Source organism: Martes martes (assembly GCF_963455335.1).
Source record: "Martes martes genome assembly, chromosome: 8".
NCBI lineage: Eukaryota > Metazoa > Chordata > Mammalia > Carnivora > Mustelidae > Martes > Martes martes.
The window spans coordinates 140,946,028-140,964,148 of NC_137895.1; positions in this window are offsets into that span (position 1 = coordinate 140,946,028).

Consider the following 18,121-nt stretch of genomic DNA (forward strand, 5'->3'; position numbering starts at 1 on the left):
TCCTTCTTCTCAAGTTTCTATGGATGAGTCTAAAACCCTTTTTTTTTTTTTTAGTTGTAATTTAGGAAATACAACCCTGAAATGTTAATGAATCTCCAGCTTATACGGAGGTGGTCAACACGAGACGCTCAGAGCTCTGGGTCACTTCCACACTGCTTTGTGTATCCATATTTATGCGTATCTACCCACATCTATCCCTGTTTCTCCATCTTTCTGTCTGTCTCTCCATCCATAATGATGGTTAACGGTATGTGTTCACTGGACCAGGCCTTGGGGTGCTCAGACATTTGGTCATACATGATCCCAGGGGTGTCTATCCGTGTCTGTGGATGAGATGAACATTTGAATCCGGGGACTGATAGAGAGACCTCTTCCTTCCCGGGGTGGTGGGCTTCATCCAATCTGTGGGAGGTCTGAATAAAACAAAAAGACTGAGTGAGAAGGAATTCCGACTTCCTGCCATTGAGCTGGGACGTTCGTCTTCTACTGCCTTTGGGGCCAGACTCAGACTGAAGGTGAACCACGGGCCTCCCACAGTCACCCAGCCTGGGGATCGCAGATCCTGGGGCATCTCAGGCTCCATAATCACGTGAGTCCTTTCCCTATAAATACCTGTCTGTCTGTCTGTCTATCCATCATCATTCTATCAATCTATGTATCTTCCGGCTATGTGTCTGCGTCCGTAATGTTGATGTACGTATGTTCTGTGCACACACACGCAAACAAGTTCATATCGCGTGCATACGCACATGGGAGGGAGAGGTCCTAGGAGAAATGTGGACACGCTCCCACCATTGCTTACAGAAGCAGACGACTGTTGGTCGTTACCAACAGGGATGACTGCCGGGATGACCAGAGGTGGTGGTGAACCTGAGTCTAGCCGACCCTGGGATGTGGCAGCGCCATCCCTGGCTTGGGTCTCGGAGCTGACATAGCAGACAGGACTTGAAAGTTTGTCTTATATTTTTTCCTTAAAAAAATCAGCAGTTCTAATGCTCATTTATACGGGATCTCCTCCTCACTGTTGCCACAGCGTCTGCTGCTCGTCCTGAATCTGTCTCTTCACTGTGTTGCTAGGCAATTCCCGACACGGCTGGATTTAAATAAACACAGAGACAGCGCACAGAACACTTCCCACCACCGGCCGCTCCCTCCTCCCACCAAAGCCGGAGGCAGTGCGACCCTCCACGCAAGGGCCTGTGACACATTCCGAGGGGTCATTTTAAAGAACTACATCTGAACGCACTGATGAGGTAAAAACAGTATGGTAATAGGTAAAAAGATGTATTTCTATTAAAAGGTTGGAATTTTGCAAGTAGTGATGGTTTTGCCATATCCCATCCCAAGATTTAATGTTAAATCTTCTTTTAAAATTTTTCTTTACATTTTTTTAATAAAACTAATGTTTGTTGCCTTTCATTGGCATTCATTTATTTTACACATATTTCACTGGAATGAAATGTCTTCTAGTGAATAATATTTAATATCTTTGAATCTCAGAATTAATTATTCAAGAATATTTACTAAAGGCCCATGTAAAAGTGCTCAGCGAGAGGGGCACTCAGCTAGCTCAGTCAGCGGACCGTGCGTGATTGGGGTCGTGAGTTCGAGCCCCACGTTAGGCGTGCAGCCTACTTTACATAAATAAATCAATTTATGAAAAGTACTCAGTGAGACATTTTATGGAATATAATGATAGAGAAAAAACAGTTCTTACCCTCCAGAAAGTTACAGTCAGATCTTATTATGAATACCCTTTCTTATTTCACAGAGGACATGCCTTCGTTTTGTGTGGTTTTTTTTCTGATTCTCTAAGTAATGTATACTCATTGTAAGAAAATAAAATAAACAGAACGTTTTACTCACTCGGGTGATGCTGTCACTGGGACAGCGGTCAACACTCGGCAGCCCACCAGGGTGTTTGGCCAGGGAGGGACTGATCAAATGAAGGGACACAACGTGATAAACTTGAAGACATGTCTGGATGTGGTCTGTCCATCCCTACCCCACGTGTCGCCCACGCCCTCCAGGGTGTCCATGAACACAGTATACGTAGTGTTCCAAAACTATGTGTGTGGACTTTTGTCTGAGTGGAAGGAGTCAAGTTAAGCGTGGAGGAGTCCGCACTGGCACTGGGGTGTCCCTGTGCTGCCACGGGTCACGCCCACTCAGAGACCACTTCCTCTCCCTGTCCCTGGGGACGACAGGATGCACGCTGTCATACAACCCAGGAGAAAGCTCCCCTCTCAGCGGCCAGAGCAGCACCGTGGACTCTGCTCTGATGCTTCCTGAGTGTGTCCAGCACCACGCTGGAGATCACCGCACAGCTGGATGTGCGGGCAACACACGTGTTCCAGAGTAACGTCCTGGAGACCATCTGCGACCAGAAAGGGTTCATCTGACTCCAAATAAATGATGTGCAGAACTTCATGGACCCATCCAAGGTCTTAGAAAACCAGATTTGAAAGACAGAAAAGAAGGGAAGGGAGGAAGGAAGGGAGGAGGAAAGAAAGAGGGAGGGAGGAGGAAGGAGAGGGGAAGGAAGGAAGGAGGGGGAATGACAGAGGGAGGGAGAGAGGAAGGAAGCAAAGAGGGAAGGAGGAAGGAGGAACAGAGGAAGGAAAGAAAGAGGGAGGGAGGGAGGGGGAAAACCAGGTCCTTATTAAAAGGGAGGTCAACTGGAAAAGAGTAACCATAAATGAAAGCCATTTCTTTCCTTTGGAGTTTGTTGTTTCCCCCCAAAAAATGTGTGCAACAAACTTAGGAATAATTTGTGGGACATTTCCCACATCATATTTTATGCAAATCATAATCATTCCATATGTTGTTTGGCTTGTTTATGAAGTTTAAAAGTAACTATTTAGAAAAATGCATGCCTAATGGGATCTAGAGAAGCTCATGCTTTTAAAGAGAAGCCCATGTCACTGCAAACAGATACAGTTTTCAAGATACAGATACTCTCTGTAATAATTTTTCTCCATAAATTAATTCTCCCAATCTTCCTTGGTTTTGGTATTATACTAAAAATAGGGTTAGATTGAATATTCCATTTTTTTAAGCAGGAGTTTGACTGAATAGTGCATTTGGTTATGCCTCCTTGTCCAAAGTTCGTTGCAAGAACACTCGTATTTTTATCGATATTATAATCAGTTACATTAACATAAAAGTCATGATTTTTTAAAGAAAACCCGCTCAATGTGCATCTCAAGACCACACGAACAGATAAATGTCTTCACATCTGTGTGCCATTCCACATCAAATGCATACCCGTTCCAAAGAATCATAGGGAGACACCGAGGACACAGCCTCTTCCCGAAGCCAGGAGTGTGTTCTATCATAAATACACACACCTGCAGTCAGCAGCTTCAAGGGAGCTTGGAGAAGTAGCAGAAAGACCATGAAACCCCCATTTGTTCAAATTCATCACCAACAGGTCTGTGAGCCTCTCTAGGTACTGGGCTGTTTTGTTTTTCCTTTTTTTTTTTTTTTTAATGTTCAGTTACCCAACGTATAGTACATTCGTTTTTGATGTAGTGTTCAACGATTCATTAGTTATGTATAACACCCAGTGCTCATCACAACACGTGCCCTCCTTAACACCCATCCCCCACTACCCCATCCCCCACCCCTTCTGTAACCCTCCACTTGTTTCCTGGAGTCCAGGGTCTCTCATGTTTTGTCTCCCTCTCTGATTCTTCCTCATCAGTTTTTCCTCCCTTCCCCTATGGTTCTCGGTACTATTTCTTATATTTCACATATGAGGGAAACCATAGGGTAATTGTCTTTTTCTGCTTGACTTATTTCACTCAGCATAACCCCCTCCAGTTCCATCCATGTTGATGCACATGGTGGGTCTTCATCCTTTCTGATGGCTGAGGAATATTGCATTGTGTATACGGACCACATCTTCTTTATCCTTTCATCTGTTGAAGGACATCTCAGCTCCTTCCACAGTTTATCTATTGTGGACGTTGCTGCTTTGAACACTGGGGTGCACGTGCCCCTTCTTTTCCCTCCATCTGTATCTTAGGGGTAAATATCTAGTACTGCAATTCCTGAGTCTTAGGGTAGCTCTATTTTTGACATCAAGGAACCTCCATATCTTCCATCCTGGTTTCCAGAGTGGCTGCACCAGCGTGTATTCCCACCAACAGAGTAAGTGTTTCTCTTTCTCCCCATCTTCACCAACACCTGTTGTACCCTGTCTTGTTAATTTTGGCCATTCTAACTGGTATAAGGTGGTATCTCTGTGGTTTTGATTTGTATTTCTCTGATGGCTAATGAGCATTTTTTCATGTGTCTATTAGCCATTTGTATGTCTTCTTTGGAGAAGTGTCTGTTCATGTCTTCTGCCCATTTCTTGAATGGGTTATTTGTTTTTTGGGTATTCAGTTTGATAAGTCCCTTTATAGATCTTAGATATCAGCCTTTTGTCTGTAATGTCATTTGCAAATATCTTCTCCCATTCCGTGGGTGGCCTCTTTGTTTTGTTGACTGTTTCCTTTGCTGTTCAGAAGCTTTTTATCTTGGGGTACCTGGGTGACTCAGTGGGTTAAGCCTCTGCCTTTGGCTCAGGTCATGGTCTCAGGGTCCTGGGATAGAGCCCCACATCAGGCTCTCTGCTCAGCAGGGAGCCTGCTTCTCCACACCCCACCCCCGCCTGCCCCTCTGCCTCCTTGTGATCTCTCTCTGTCAGATAAATAAATAAAATCTTTTTTAAAAAAGAAGCTTTTTATCTTAATGAAGTCCCAATACTTAATTTTTGCTTTTGCTTCCCTTGCCTTTAGAGACGTGTTTTGAAAGAAGTTGCTGTGGCTGATCTCAAAGAGGTTGCTGCCTACATTCTCCTCTAGGATTTTGATGGATTCCTGCCTCACATTGTGGTCTTTCATCCATTTTGAGTTTATCTTTGTGTGTGGCATCGGAGAATGGTCCCGTTACATTCTTCTATATATAGCTGTCCAATTTGCCCAACATCATTTATTGAGGAGACTTTTTTCCATCAGATATTCTTTCCTGCTTTGTTGAAGATTAGTTGACCATAGAGTTGAGGGTCCATTTCTGGGCTCTCTACTCTGTTCCATTGATCTATGTGTCTGTTTTTGTGCCAGTGCCATACTGTCTTGATGAGCACAGCTTTATAATAGAGCTTGAAGTCTGTCATTGTGATGCCCCAGCTTTGGTTTTCTTTTTCAACATTCCCCTGGTGAGTCAGGGTCTTTTGTGACTTCATACAAATTTTAGGATTATTTGTCCCAGTTCTGTGAAAAATGTCAAATGTATTTGATAGGAATTGCATTGAATGTGTAGGTTGCTCTGGGCAGCATAGGCATTTTAAACAATGTTTATTCTTCTAATCCATGGACATGGAATGTTTTTCCATCTCTTTGTGTCTTCCTCAATCTCTTTTATGAAAGTTCTGTAGTTTCCTGAATACAGATCCTTTACCCCTTTGGTTAGGTTTATTTTTAGGTATCTCATGGTTTTTGGTGCTGTTGTAAATGGAATTGATTCCCTAATTCCTCTTTCTACAGTTACATTGTTAGTGTATAGAAAAGCAACTTATTTCTGTGCATTGATTTTGTATTCTGACATATTACTAAATTGCTCTGTGAGTTCTAGTAATTTGGGGGTGGAGTCTTGGGTTTTCCATATAAAGCATCATGTCATCCATGAAGAGAGAGAGTTTGACTTCTTCTTTGCCAGTTTGAATGCCTTTTATTTCTTCTTGTCTGATTGCCGAGGCTAGGACTTCTAGTACTATGTTGAACAGTAGTGGTGAGAGTGGGCATCCTTGTCGTGTTCCTGACCTTAAAGGAAGAGCTCTCGGTTTTTCCCCACTGAAAATGATATTCTCTGTGGGCTTTTCATAGATGGCCTTTATAATATTGAGGTATGTTCCCTCTATCTCTATACTATCGTTTTAAACCAGGATCAGGCCCAGACTGAAGTCAGGAAGACCAAATGAAAGAGGACACAGGGGGACAGTATCATTTTGGAGGACCCAAAGCAGACACTGGATGGGCTTCATTGGGTCCTCACAGAATTCATATTATGAAATCGAATTTCCAGGACCTCAGACGGTGACTGTATTTGGAGACAGGATCTTAAAAGAGGTGACAAAGGTAAAATGAAGTCACAAGGATGGACCCCAATCCAGTCTGACTGGTGCCCTTATAAGAAGAGGAGATCAGGACACAGACGTGTAGGGGGATGGTCACATGAGGACACACAGAGAGGATGGCATCTACACACCCAGGACAGAGGCCTCGGGAGACACCAAACCTGCCCACACCTGCACCTTGGTCTCCTAGCCTCCAGGATGCAAAACAGTAAATGTCCCTTGTTTATTTGCTGAGTTTGGGGTGCTTGGTGACAGCAGCCCAAACTGACTCATACAGGTGACAAGTGGGTTCTGTGGGCTCAGAAAGATTCTTCTGGGAAAGTGGTCCCATCGCAGGGTGGCTGAGAGCATCTTCCCATTGGGGGATGTACATCCTGGCCTCCCGAGGGGAGCAGGAGCTCTCTCGCCCTGCCTTCCAAGAGAGTTGCAGATGTGCATGGAGCACCACGTGGGAAGTGCCGCGTTGTTTGGCAGCTTGTACAGACCTGCACTACCAGGTACCTCCTAAGAGATTATTTACTAAGCGTCTCAGGAACAGAAGAGAAGAGCACAGAGTGAACATAACTACATCACTTGCCTCCCCCAGGAAGTCTTACTACGGTCCTGTTGACAGCAGAATATCCATTTAAAACAAAAATATAGCCTTCCGTGGGGCCCTAGGGTCTTCACTGTGGCAGTGAGCCAGGAAATAGAAAAAAAAACTGACACGAGGATTATTATTTGGGGGGTAAATTTTATGTATATTTCCCCTATGCTGACAATCAGCCAACTAATTTATTCAGTCACCAGCTTTAGAAAGGTCTTCTGGGATGCCCACAAGAAGACAAGATTTGAGTCTCAGTTGTAAATCAAAGTTGCTCCAACTAGATATTCTTGACTAATATCACTAATATTTTCCAGGCATGGAAAATAGTCTCTACAATGCTAGAAAACAACTTTAAGAGCTCCTATAAATGACAAACAAAAAATATGTATTTACCTTCAAATAAATGTTTACAAAATACGAGCCTCTGGTTCTGAGTCTGTTGCTTCTTTAGTGATGATGACGGCAAAGTAATTGTTTACACAATAAATGGGGATCTTCGGCCATGGGGTTTCTTATAAAAATGAACAAGGAGCCCCAGCAACGAAGAGCTTTCGAAGTAGAGCAGAAGGAATATGTTGCTTTCTGTCCCTGAGGGACAGTGGTCGGGAGCCTGGACATGTCTTTGGCGGGTCTGCTCTGGGTCTCGGAGACCACAGCTGAGGTGTGTCACCTGGAGCTCTGGATTTTCTTCCAGACCTCAGAATTCAGTTCAGCGGTTGTGGAGCCTGGGGTCGTGTTTTCTGTGGCTGTCCCTGGGGACTGCTCAGCAGGGGCGACTACCTACACTTTCTGGACACAGACCCCCACCACCTGCTAGGCAGCGTCTCCAAGACCAGCGGCAGAAGGTCCCTCTTCAACCACCAAGACAGTGACGTGCATCCCCCCTTCGCCATTCTCTGTTGGCTAAAAGCCAGTGGCCGGTCCCACCTGCACTCAGGAGGAGGGACTTCAGTGATATGTCACCATGATGTCACCGCAGCAAGGCTGAGAGAATTTTAAAGATGGGTGACAACATAGTGCAACAGAAGGTGAATTCCTCAAGGAGCCAGGGGAAATCTAGAAAAAAGGTGAGTGTCCCATAACTGGACGTAATAGGAGGTGGTGTCTGTAAACCAAAGGTGAGAAGGGCAGGTGGGAGAGACGTCCACCCTCGGGCAACGAGCCAGGAGAATGCACAGTTGGCAGAGAAGGAGAGGAGCAAAAACACTGAAGATGTAATGACTACAACTTACTGTGAAGTTTGTTAAAATATAAATCCGAAAGGCACACAATTAAATCGGTGACATGGAGAAAACCACGTTAGCAGCCAGAAAGCACGAAGAAAAGCAAGTACCATTCTGAGCCAATAAAAGTGGAAAGCAGAGACAAAAGGTCTAAGTTGAATATTCATTCACTGAACCTGAGGAAAGATGTGGAAAAACTGGAAAAGAAGCCAAGACCAAGAACACAAAACCAAAGCAAAATTCTAAACTATAAAAAACTTACCATTTGCTGATTGTTTCTAATTCCAATAAAATGACAGAAAAATAGGGCAAATTTTAATTATAAAAACTGACTAAGGTAATGTACAGGCATATGCACTTTAAAAATCCCAAAGTATAAATAAAGATCACAGTAGCTTCATGATCTTGTCCAGCTCTAATTTTTAAAGGGCGGTGTACGTCATTTTTACACCACTTGCAGTAAAAAACAGGAATTTAAGAATTTTGTAAGCAGCCAAGTTTTCATTGGTGGGTCGCAGTAACCAACAGCTGAAACATCAGAAATAATGACGTGCGGATTATAGACTCGTCTCCTGTTCTTCTTGGGGGAAAAAAAGAGAATTTAAGCACAATTTCAACTATGAAGATATTGGACAATAAACAATTCAAACATAAACTAAACTAATTTAGATCTAACCTAGGACCAAAACTACGGACTGCGATAACACAAGGAAAGCATGTTAAGGATAAATCTGGGCCAGTGTTTCAAATGTGGCAAAAACCGGTCAATAAACCAGATGATTTTAAAAATAACTTTTTAAAAAGGCCAGTTATTTTTTCAGTGTGGACATAAGGAACGGCATGAGTAATCACAGGGTCATAAATTGCTCCCCTTACAGAAGCCAAAATGTGACTTTGATCATCAGGTAATTAAATAATTAAAGAAATACTTTTGTATTTCTTCCACATCTCTAGCAGAGAGGAAAGGGAAAACTAACAACAGAGAAGATTGGGGTGGGGGGTGAAACAGAAAACAAAAACAAAATAAAAACATAGTAAAAGAAAACAGTAACTCCTCAAATGACAATTAATCTAATGCTGGGTTTCAAAACCATTTGGAACAGTCTCACTAAAACACAGAGACCTGCTGGAGTGGAGTACGGAGAACCCTATCAGCTTTGATAGAACAAACAGATATGAAAGAGCTTAAAACACAAAGTAAATGTGCAAGTACTACACATGTAAAGATCTCCCATTATGCATTATACACTGAAAAACAGACCGCCTTTTCAGTGCCCCTATTCAGAATTAACGTTGCACTGGATCATTCACAAATCCCCGGCGGTAGAAAATACACCGTCTGTATTTGCTCGACATACTGTGACACAGCAGCAGAATTTTAAATGTATCCCTCGCATACGTGTGTGTATTTTTTCTTTTCTTAAATGGTAAGTGTTGTGCAGAATGCGTGTTTGGGAATTTAGCTTTGACTCGGAAGTTCGTAGCTCATCTAGCAGACTGATTAGCCCACGGCATCTCCATGATCGGCCCTGATGTCCCCCCCGCTAAGCCAAGTGTTCGTCAAATTCTGCTCATGATTAGTTCCTTTTTTTCAAATGAACATGATAAAGAATGGATAAAGATAAAGATAAAAATTTGTTTAGTGGGGCGCCTGGGGGGCTCAGTGGGTTGAAGCCTCTGCCTTCGGCTCAGGTCATGATCCCAGGGTCCTGGGATTGAGCCCCGCATTGGGCTCTCTGCTCAGCGGAGAGCCTGCTTCCTCCTCTCTCTCTCTGCCTGCCTCTCTGCCTACTTGTGATCTCTGTCTGTCAAATAAATAAATAAAATCTTTAAAAAAAAAAAATTTGTTTAGTGTTCCAGCCCTAGAATGTTCATCTAGGATGTTAGTCATGGATTCATTTCTCCAAAGTTAATCTATGCCTATTGATATTATCAAAGCTCTGCTCCTTTGGAAAATAAAATAACGATCAAAAGCAGCCTGCAGAGAACCACCCCCCCCCCCCGCCCCCAGCATTCTCGGGCAGGTAGCATGAGACACAAAAGAATCAGTTCCTTAGGAACTATACAGAACGGCTGTTAAGAAATTTCCATAGAAAGGAACCCTCCAGGTTCTTCTTCCAAAAGATCAGCCCGTCCTCTCCTACAGACAGGAGCTTCACATGTTATTTACTGAGGAGAAGACGTTTGCTTCCTCTCCCAGCACAGCCACAGGATCCACAGAGAAAGCCATCCTTCTGCAAGACGTCTGCGTTAGACCTCGGTGCCCGCTCCCCTCCGGCCCCACACATCTGCGTTTCAAGGCCCTGCCTCACTTGGCACTCGGCCAGCCTGTCGGTACCGGTAGACAGCGCAAGAGGCGGTAGGACTGAGCCTTCGCTCCCGGAGCTCCCAAGCACCACCCTAAAAATAGCTGGAAACGAGGCAATGTTGAACGGGAAGAAAATTATACTTTACCAATTATGTCCCAAGAAAGTGAATGTGTAAATACAGATGATATCTGGACTGCTTTTCCTTTGTGGCTTTTCTTCCCTGCACAATCCCGGTGCCTCGATGTGTTTGTGTAGGATCACGAGAGGATGGAGAATGCAGACACTCGCTGATAAGCTTCAAGGGCCCGAAGAAAGCTGTACTCCGAGTAAATAGTCATCTAGGTTTATAGAGCACCTTCTACTTGAATATCAAAAAAAAAAAAAAAACCAACATGAACCATTTAACTGATTGCATCTGTAACAAGGGTGTGTCCTACCTCCGTGTGGTGTATCCATTGCAGACCTGTCTAGTTGACCCGTACCCCTTCCCACTAGAAATAAAGCCCATTCCCTTCTTGTATTTCCAGTTCCTCAAAGAACTCTACCCCTAGCCCTGCCCGAGAGTGGCGACTTCCTCTTGTTTAACTTGAATCCCATCCGCCTTTTCTAGTTTCTGTGTGTGGGTATACGGTGTCTCTTCTACGCCCATTGGTACCGTGTGCAAAGCTTGCCATGTTCCTCCCCCGTAGAGGGTGCTGATTGAACAGGGATGCTAAAACCTGTAACGTGTTTCAACAGGATAATACTCTTCTCAGTTACCCCCCCCAAAAAAAAAGTGTCACTTGGATTTAGGTTGTCCTCTGCACTGTAAACAAGGGTTGCCTGCATCGCCCACTCTTCAGTTGGTGGAAACCCCAGTCCTTACTTCTGTGCACACTCTCCAAGATGCCCCAGCCGTGGTCCAGGTCTGCCTCGTGCAATTCACATCGCTCACCCGCAGAAAGTGTTTAGGTTGGAAGAGTACGCGGACAGCCACGGCCTTCTGAGTGTGGTCGCGATTCCTGCAAGGCACCTATCCATGTCGGGTGGCCCTAGTTTCCCAAGTCCGTGCTGGTCACTTGGCATTCTCTCTTTGTCTGCCCACAGGTAATGTCCCATCCCCCATCATTCTCGTTCTGTGGGCCCAGTGATCCGCCACCCTATCTCACCCACCTCTTCCATTCTGCAGAGCAGTAAGTGCATGTAACTCAGTTTGTCATATTGAGAAACATCCCTTTGCCCTGACTCCTTGGGGGACACCCAGGGTCTTACATTGATCTGCACCAAGGTGAGAAAATATTTGCCCAAACAATGATTTTTCCCTTTAAAATGACTTCTGATGTCTGATGTGGAACCGGAAATATATCCTTTACCTAACAAATAAGTGTGCAAAGATGGAGAGTGTCAGATACTTGCAAATGGCTTTCAGGTATCTAGTTTAAAGGTGTGAATGTAGTTCTTAGTATTTGAATCATGTCTACACCAAGCAAAAATAATGAAAAATGAAAAAACTCATTCTCTCAGATTTCCTGCACTCAAAATTCCAAACAATTAACTTGCATGCTTGCATGACTTTTTTCCTGATTTGGTAGAATAGGTAAGTTGCTTGGCTATTGCACAGAGACAACCTGAGACATCTGTCTTGATTTCCTTATTCCCTCAGGTATCATTCCCTAATAAATATATGCACTCCATAAAGCCTATATCATAAATATAGACAGCTGACTCATCGTGCTAACTAACAGGATTTCAGTCGTTTCCCCAAAGAATGTGCAAAGCAATTCAGCTCCAATCCAAGTGGAAAAAAAAAAAACTCTGAATCTTATATTTTTAGCAAGCATCATACTTTGTTATATAAGAATGCTGAGGAAAAGTGTAAACCCACACCTAATATAGAGAAACCATCCAGAGGGCATGTCCTACCCTTTTCCCAAGATGCTATGATTGTGCTCATGCTCCTCAACGGGTTCCTAAAATATCAGTCACAGTCCATTGATTGACAAACAATGATTGAGAATCTGTTCTATGCAGAGCGCTGCACTTGATGCCCTGGGACAAATAATGAAATAAGAGATGGCCTCACACCGAATTACATAATGTTGCAGTCCTAAAATTGACATGAACTTGATGGTGGGATATGAGGTCGTAGCTGGTTTACAGCCAGTCGCATTGCAGAAGCTCAGAAAGAGACCAGAGTGACATGTGTGTGTGCATAGAGATGGTAGAGTGTGCGTCTGTGTGTGCTTGAGTGCACGTGTGTGTTCCATATTCACACGAAGACCAAAAGTTTTTGAGGAAGAAATAATGCAAGATACCTACATAGCCAATCCAGGAAGTTCATGAAATGCCATGATAAAGGGCAGTGAGTTTATGAGAAATTTTCCTTTGGTCCCTAATGGAGGAGTGAGATAGAAGGGTGATATGAAATCAGTTAGTTTTCATTGGTGGTGACACATCTGACAAGGACTGGAGTCCCACACACAGGTTTGTGACTTATCTGACCTCTGCGTCAGGGGGGTGAATGCAGTAAAATGAAGACAAAGTCATTTAACCTTGCCTTGACAATTTATCCATCAGAGTGATGCTTTTTTTCTTTTTTTACAACTTATTTATTTTAGATAGAGAGGGAGAGATAGAGAGAGGAGGGGACAGGGAAGAGGGAGAGAATCTCCAAGAATACTCCCTGCTGAGCAAGGAGCCTGATGTGGGGTTCAATCCCACGACCCTGAGATCATGAATGGACCAAAACCAAGAGTCAGACACTTAACTGACTGAGCCACCTGGCTGCCCCAGCATAGTGCTCGCTCTTTCTTTCTTTCTTTCTTTCTTTCTTTCTTTCTTTTTAATTCTTCACTTCCAAGTCCCAGAATTTAAAACTTCTACCTTACCTCCATTCTTCTTTTTGAAGTCAATCTTCCAAATGACCATAATACTCAGTTTTACATACTTGGAAATCAGTGGCACACTGTGCTGCCTATCAGAGTGGTAGGAATTCCCCAGTCCTGTTCTTAGGAAAGCTGCCCTCAAGCTGGCCTCATTCTGAATTCCTGTACATTGTCTGCAACCTGTTTTGAAATTCAGCTCTTTTAGGGGAACTCCAAGGAAAGAAGCAAAAAAGAGCCACGGAGTTTCACCTTCTCAAGGGATTCCCACCCATGGCTCTCTTCTCGCTGACACGTGGGACAGAAAGCAAGTGTAATGGAGTTCTCCCATAGAACTGAAAGACACCTGCCCTGCTCAGAGGAGGCCACTAGGAACCACACAATGAGTCCCAGTTGTTACCAGAGCCCACAAACACCAGGCTTACTGAGTCTTCTGGACATTTATCCAGAATGAAATTAGATAACAAGAATGTCAGCAGCTCAAAGTTTACTAGAAGTACATACAACAGAAGACATGTGTATATTAGTATGATTCTGAAAACATGTCTCCTATGCATGCTTAAGTTCTATATTAGTCAAACAAACAAACATAATTTAAGAATAAGAAACATTAAAATGAAGAAAATATGAAGTAGAAGAAATAGGGATAATCATTAACTCTAGTAAAATTCAAAATTAAATTATAATAATCATTGATCATTGATAATGTGTTTTATAAAATGTATTGTAACTGTTTAGAATGTTCTTAAAGATAAGTAATACAAAGTTAAAATATTTAATGTCAAAAAAAATAAATTAAAACTAAAATTAAAGGCCATAAATAGTAAGCCACAGATATTTGTGGGTAGTTAGGGTGGACATAGGAAAGAAATTAAAGCATGTTTATATCAGTGGAAGTCATAGAAATTTTTCTATACTGTGGGTGTTGATAAAGACATAAAATTTAAATGTATTTGCACAAATTTAGAGGAATCTGCTAGTACTATTAGGAAATGATATGAGAAACAATAACATTCATCAGTCAGTATCAATAAACAATGTCAAATAAGAAAACAACAAAAAATGTGTAATAAAGAGAATATGCAATACAATGTAACTGGCTAAATGTAAAGAACTTGTTTGACAATAAATATAAATGGATTATATTTTCCTAATAAATAATCTCACATTAATTTAAAAGGCATCTTTCAGTCATGTATTACCTCAAGGGTATACATATTTTTAAATGACACAGAAATGTTGAGAACGATGGAATAACTATGTTTTCCTGGATCATTACAAAAAAAAAAAAAGTAATGAAAGTATAGGTAGCTAAGTTATAAAGAGATGTGTGCGCATGGACTGAGGTGTTTCAAGGATAAGCAGTGGTGGCAGAAGAAAAAGGGAAAGAAAAGAAACAATTCATCAAAAAATCCAATGAGGAATTAAAGAAGTACTGATAACCACAGTTAGAATTCCATAAATATATGTGAGTGTACCTAGTAAGCAAGAATGGAACCAAGCACCAAAAATCACTGAAGGCACTTTCTTCTTATAGTTCTACATTTTAACGAAGATATGCATTGTCTATTTTCCTCTCTCAAAACAGAAAACTTCATTTCACAATAAGGCACAGTAGTTATTTTCATTATCAGCAAACAATTCAAGTGATCTATCTTCTCTGGAAAACCCTCATAGCATGGTGTGGAAAGTTGGGGGTTTGGGAAATGCCTACTCATAAACAGTAAGCATCCTATCTCTGACTTCAAGTATTAAATAAGTCTAAGTTTTTAAATTAGTTAGAGTTGAAATACACTCCACATATATTCAAGGTTGTAGGTTGTGTGCTATAGGATTTCACTGCACAATTAGAAAAAGCCAGATCAGGATTGATTTCTTGACTGTTTTTTGTGTTTTTAAGAGAAACCTAACTTAGCTGGAATGAAGAGGTTATCCAAAAAATGATGTGATTAAAGGAACTCTTGCTCCTACTTGATCAGGTAGCAAGTTTTCTCTGATGTCATTCCTCATCATTTGTGTTCATTCCCATCAATATGCTGCTTCTCTCTATTCCCACATCATCTTCTCCTTCTTTGATCCACTCTGCTCTCACGCCCATCTTCATACCTGAGTTCAGTTTCCTATATAAATTTACAAGGTGTACAGTTTTCACACTAACCTTGGAATCTCTTAAATACTTAAATGGACTACTTAGAACTATAATGGATTTCACCTAAAAATGAATACATATGGTAAATAATGACTCGAACTTTTAAGATACAGCTGAGGGAGAATGACATTGATTTTAGTGTTTTATAACCAACTGAGCCATTTCCAAAAGGATGTGCAGAGGACTTGAAAGAACCAGACCTAAGAATGTATCTGGAAAAAAATCAACCCAGTGGAATAATTAGTTGCCAAGAAATTAGGCTAACTCACCCAGAATCCGGCATTTGATATTTGATCCTAATTATATCTCAGTAAGATGTAGACCAGAGGAGGTTTTGATGGAAGCAAAGTCAACCTACTTATAATTAAAATTGGATTCTTAGTGACTCGGCCGTCAAAGGTCTAAGGAAGCCTATGGCGTTTGCCCCCTGAGTTTATAGGCACATCATTAATATATGAAACTTCTATTTGAAAATTTTTCAAAGAAAAACATCTGTTTTTATTACTAAGCAAGCAAATCAGCATTTATGAGAAACATTATATTGCCTGTTTCTGACACACTGAAAAAGCCATCAACTGATTTTCAATAATTGTGTTTTTGGTTCTTATGTCAACATCTGCAAACCAGAACTTCCGTATCCAGTAAAGTCAACCTCCGTAAGCCTTATCAAAGAGGAGAGCAGATGCTGCCTCACATTGTCATGCTCCCCAGTTTGGAACAAACAATTGGCTGAGTAGAGCATGTTCGCTCCATTCTAGATTGCAGAACAAAAGAGAGAAATGAAAACGTGGAACACATAAAGAATCCAGTGCCTCATGGAACAAGGTCTTCCTATGATCACTGACTCTCAAAAGAAAATCTGTTAAACCGTTGTGTCCATACTGATAGGAAGAAAGGAAAGTATTTCATAAAACTGTAGATGAGCAAATTAGGGAAAACAACAGAAATTGTTACCCGGGGATAAGTGGTTGGGAAGACAGGAAATTTTGGAAGGCAGCGCGTATGTTCATCGTCTTGATTGTGTTGGTAGTTTCTTAGATACAACCTATGTCAAAACTCATCAAAGTCTACTTTTAGAATATGTGGGTAATTGTGTATCAATTGTACCCTAATAAAGCCATAAAAACAAAGTGAAAGAAACTGTATCTAAGCAATCCCTGGCTAATACGTACGTGTTAACGAAGAGCCTTTTACAATGGGGACACCCGGCTGGCTCAGTCAACAGGGAGTGCAGCTCTTGATCTTAGGGTCATGAGTTCAAGCTCCACATTGGCCATAGAGCTTACAAAGTAGAGGAGGAGGAGCAGAAGAAAGAGAGGAGGAGGAGGAGGAGGAGGAGGAGGAGGAGGAACCTGTAGAATAACTTGCCCAATCCTTAGTGGATGGACCATTATAACACAGGGAGCATCGAAGCGTATGCTCCATTACCAAGAAGGAAGCCAGAGAAATAACTTTGTCCAGCGAATTGTTCCTGTGTGGGCTTATTGAAACTTGATTCTCTTTGCCTTCATTAGCACAGGTCTTTGAGTTGTTCCTCCCACCAGCGTACCTGGTAGGACTGGGAGGGCTGACCTGAAAAGTGAACTCCACCAAAGACGGAGCAAACGCACCGTTCTGTTCTTACATAAAATCTCCCTGGGAGGAGCGGATAGAACATCTCCAGTACATCTATTTTATGAGGCCGACGTGATCTTGAAAACAATTCTTGCTGAGGACTAAATGATAAAGAAATTTTATTTTTTTAAGACTTTATTTATTTATTTGTCAGAGAGAGAGAGAGCATAAGCAGGGGGAGTGGGAGAAGGAGAAAGAGACTCCACGCCAAGCAGAGAGCCCAAGGTAGGACTCGATCCCAGGACTCTGAGATCATGACCTGAGCTGAAGGCAGATGCTTAACTGATGGAGCCACCCAGATGTCCCGAAAAGATAAAGAAATTTTATAAGCCAATATGACTCATTAGAAAAAACAACAAAGTAATAAGCTACTAACAAAGTATAGCATACAGTTTATGTGTATATATATTATATATGCAATTATATATGTGTATAATATATATTATATAACACAGTATACATGTACGTATAACATGTACATATCCAGGTGTGTATTGTATGTATATGTATGCATATGTGTGATACATGTATGTATAATATATGTGTACATATAAAATACTTCATTACCAAGTCATATTAATCTTCAAAATGCAAAGGTAGTTTAACATTATGGGGGTAAAACGTCACTCAATTACTGATTCCTTTACTTCACAGAACTTATTTGTCAATGTAAAAAAATCTCAGCGATGCTTGACTAATAAAGCATTGACCTTCCCAATGTGAATAGGCGTTTCAGTTGTGTGTTAAGTTGTATGATAAGTGAATTGGTAGATGAGGTGTTAAGTTGTATGTTATGTGTCATGTGTTAAGTTCTATGGTAAATGAACCGTAGATGGTCACAGCCATCATAAATGGCCTAAAGATCTCGCCGGGCGCCAAGAAAGGGGATGAGCGTTTCGGGTGTCTCCTTGGGTACGCCATCTTCCATGTTGGTGTTGTCCATTCTCTGCCACGGATCCTCAGCATGTCTTCCATATCCCCTTTTAAACTGATCATTGATGGGATTGTCCCTAGAATTGTATGAGCTCCGAAAATACTGAGAAAACCCTCAAGAGTCTTTCCCTGCTGAGTCATGAGCGGGCGGTCCCCGCAGCCCCCCAGCCAGCCGCTGAACCTCCCCCACCTCTCAGAACGGACCCCTGGAGGGAGGAAGGGAGACGAATTGTTTCGGAGCTCCCTCTGTTACCGGCTCCTTGGCCAAGGGCTCCCCGCGGGGTGTCAATGGCCGGGCTACTCTGACTAGGACACCCAGTTC